This window comes from Athene cunicularia (genome assembly GCF_003259725.1).
Source record: "Athene cunicularia isolate RWA chromosome 7 unlocalized genomic scaffold, athCun1 chr7_part1, whole genome shotgun sequence".
Taxonomy (NCBI): Eukaryota; Metazoa; Chordata; class Aves; order Strigiformes; family Strigidae; genus Athene; species Athene cunicularia.
Window position 1 is genome coordinate 34,150,577 of NW_020799107.1, and position 4,012 is coordinate 34,154,588.

Sequence of the window (4,012 nt, forward strand, 5' to 3'; positions counted from 1 at the left end):
TTTTTTTTTTGTGTTGTTCATTAGAAGTTTTGATTCTTATTTATTTCTTACTGCCAGCCAATGTGCTGAATTAGAAGAAAAAAGGGGTGGCAAGTACCTCTTTTGAAAATATTTTGTTTGGATGACACCTAGGTAGCAACAGAGACACCTTTCCTGGGTGGGAGCTCTGAGGTAGATTAGAATTGTTGTAGCAACATGGATTTCCTGAGTTTCCTTTTTGCGTATGCATTTAAACTGGTGACTTGAAAAGAAAAAAAGTTTATTTCAGAGTTCTTCTGTGTATGTGGTATACCTTCATGATTTTTTTCCCCCCACCATTTTTCAGTTTTTGCTATTTCATAAGCCTGAAACAATAGCAGTGGACATAGAAATATCCTTTGACTGATGGTAAGGAAATAGGTGAGAGAGTGGAAGACACTTATAATTAAATCAACCAATATAAAAATAAAAGAAAAAAAAATCCATTGCATTTGTTTTTGTGAGCAGTGCTAGTTGCCTTGCCAGTCTGAAGCTGGCACTGTGGGTTTGCTGTAATCACTGAGCTGAGAAAAAGAGACACGGGTTTTGTTTGTTTGTTTGTCATCATGGAGTTGAGCAGGACTTAAGCAGTTGAATGCACAACACTTTTCTCTGCTTTCATCCTCTTCACTCTGATTATAGATTCCACATAAAATCTCCTCGATTCTTCCAATCTGTTTTTTGACCCTCCTTGAGAATTAGGATTTATATACATCACATGAATATCAGCGTGGAAAGTGTGCATTTTTTGTTTTAAAAATGAATTGTGATAAAAATGAATTACACGTGTAACTTCGAGTGTTTTGCTTGAGCACCATCTCCCACGGGGGATGTGTGTGTGTTGCTTTGTTTTGGGGGCATCCAAGCAGTAGCCCTTGTTCTGGCCAGTTGTCAGGTCTGTAGGCAGGGCGGCATCTTGGGTTTGTTGCGGTACAATGTGGCACGTGGGCAAATGCCCAGGATCTGAATCCTGCACATGGTGCAATATGCTGCAGCGTGACGTGTAGACCTTTGAGTTTCAAACCAAAGTTGTTAAAAGATTAGGAGAAGATACGTGTTTGAGGGGAAGAAATATTGTAATCAAACAAGATGGCACAGAGCAATGCCAAGAAAAAAAAAATATTCCTTTAGTCAACTAGTCCTGACTAGTGCACTTCATCACCGAAGCCAATAATCCACTATTGCTTGGAGAGCAGCTTCAAAAGGCCTGTTCTATCCAATAATTTGAATGCAGCTGGTTGAAGATCAAATACTGAGACCACAGTGCCTTTCTTTCGCTTCGGGAGCAGGATCTCTGCCTTGCTGGGTTTCTCTGGTGCTGAGTGGAAGGTTGCACCCCCTGCTCAGCATCCTCCCAGAGCTGCACACTGAATGCTCGCCACAGCCCTGGTTGTAAAGCCTGTGCCAGAGGCAAGGAAAGGGGTGGAAAGACATGTGGTGGAAATATGTTGCACTCTAGCTTTCCTTGGCTTGCAGATGGCAAACTTGACTAGTACAAGCTAGCCAGAGCAGCCCAAAGACTGTTCTAATGTACTTTCAAAGCTAAACTTTAGGCACAGCAGTTAGTGCTTGCCATGAGCTTGCTACACGAGCTTGAACATTTCTGAGGTCTGAGGAGGAAGGTATAGCGTTGAGTATGAGTTACAGATCTCTGCTCTTCTCTCAGCTCTGCCGCTTGCTCCCCATGCCTGCAAATCACATCCTCAGTGCGGTTCTTTCTGTAATTGTCTCATAATTTCAGATCTTTAGCTCATGAAATATGAAGTGGAACATGCCACTCAAATTGCTTTTGAGTGAGGAGCCAAAGGACTCCTCTGGTAAGCTAGGCTGCCATTTCCAAACCAAGGCGTGAAGATGAAAGGATATCACTTTCTGGACCCCATGCTACGGTTCCAGTCAAGGACTTTGCTCTGACTCGCTTTCCAGCTGACCCTTCTGGGAGGAAGGAGAAGGTCTTGAGCTGGATCACATTCCCCAGCAGCAGGGATGGGCACCGTGCACTGGCAGCGCTGGGTTGACACGGTTTGGGCTGAGCCATCCCAGCTCTGGCTGCGGCTCAGCCAGACACAGTGATGAGGGTGGGCTGGGAGCCCCAGCGCTGTGGCCTTTCCAAACTCTTGATGCTCTGGAGTCCTGGCTGCATGGGAGATTTGCCTGATCAGACAGCCATGCAGTCAACATAATGTTCCAGTAAAGCTTACACACCTAAACCAAAAAGGCCTTGTGCTGGAAACGGGCTAACTCTAGCAGTAGGGTGCCTCCAGCACCCTCACACCACATATTTTTTGTTTGCCACCCTGGTGTTTTCTCTTCCTCCTTGTTGACCTTTTCACCTACTGTACAGTACAGACAGACCTTCACCAGGTTTCCTTTCCTTGTCACTGTCTGGAGATGCTGGCTAGACCAGGCTGTTCCTCAGGAGGATACAGACAGTCTGATTTCCAGAGAAACTCTCCAGAATTACACACCTACCTTGACTTTATGCCTTGACACATCCGTGAGTCAACACGGTGGTGATACATTCTGCCAGATGCTTCCAAAAAAGAGTTGTCTTGACCCAGAGGATTTGGTAGTCATCTCTCTGACATTAGACCTTGGCTAGCTTTCCATAGGGCAGCCTCGTGGAGATTGAGTGCTTCATACTGGCTCATACACACACTTTTAAACTGGTTCTTTCACTGTTAATGCTTATTCTGTCTGGGATGTCTCGGGCCATGGTGATTTCATGCTGTCATTTCCATAGTTAGACAGTGTTTGCATCCGAGTATGCTACCCCTCCAACAGTTTGCGAGGATGTGGGTGTCTGGTGTTCCCTATATCAGCCCCTCGCACCTTAGGTTGGCAGCCAAGCCAGTCATCCTTATTAATAGAGGGCTGGATTTCTGTGGTGAGACGTTGAGGTTAGGTGTCACAGGGTGCAGCTCGGCGATAAGGATGTGACGTCTGCTGCATCAGAAAGCTCAAGCCAAGTTCATCCTGGACACATGAAAAGGCCACTGTAGGACTCACCCTTCCAGCCTCTCCAAGGCTAAAGGGTACATCTGGCTTAAGAGGGCCGGTTGCCTGGTGTGGAAGGCTCTCGGCACTGCAGCTATCTGGCCTTGGCCATGAGCATGGGAAGGCAGCCGCAAGTTTTAAGGTGCACAAGACTCCTTTTAACCACTGAAACCATGGCCTGGCCAGCCCCACGTTTCCTGCCAGCTTTGGAGATAAGCCCACAGCAGGGCAGACTGAGGGATCATCGTGCCCCGTCTCTGGCCGCAGTAAATAACAGGCGCCTGGGGAAAAGCAGAAGAGCAGGGGAAGCAGATAATGACTCTCCCCAGTCCTCCCCATTTTGAGCAACAGTTGCCTTGATCTGATGGACCAGCCGAGCCCATGGGTGTGACACGAACTCCTGTGTTTGGTGTGGTGGCAGACCCACAGCCATCTCGCAGCATCCTTTCTAGAGTTGTGACCATTTAACAGTACTAAGTACTGCTAAGTCTACTCCAAGGAGTAGGCCAGTACTGGTCTTGCGCTGCATTTGTGTTTTGTTGTCAAGATGGACTGAAGTGTTTTAGTTTAATGTTTAATGACAGTGGTGAGGAAAGAAAGGGATAAAAACCCAACCCAACAGCGCAGTTCCTGTGTCAGGACTGTCTCTAATCAATGCAGGAGGAGTCATCCGCTGCCAGGACATTTATCAGCTTGTTTTCAGAGTCCTTTCTAAAAGCCACCCATGAATATGAATAATCATATCAACAGCTAAAGTTATTAACTGTGTCTATTTTGTTGTTGTTGTTGTTTAGTTCTTTTTTTGCCTCTCTCCTGGCTGCAAGGCAGCCATCCCCGCCGGAAACCCCTGCTTTAAAAGACAGACTTGCTGGGGCGAAAGGAGTGAGTTTCCTAAGGCATCAGATCAAAGTGAAACCTCCCAGCCCAGCCAGCACACAGGTTTCCTCCCGCTCCCAGGTTCACACCGCGTGTCCGGGCTGGGCTGTCCAATTCATTT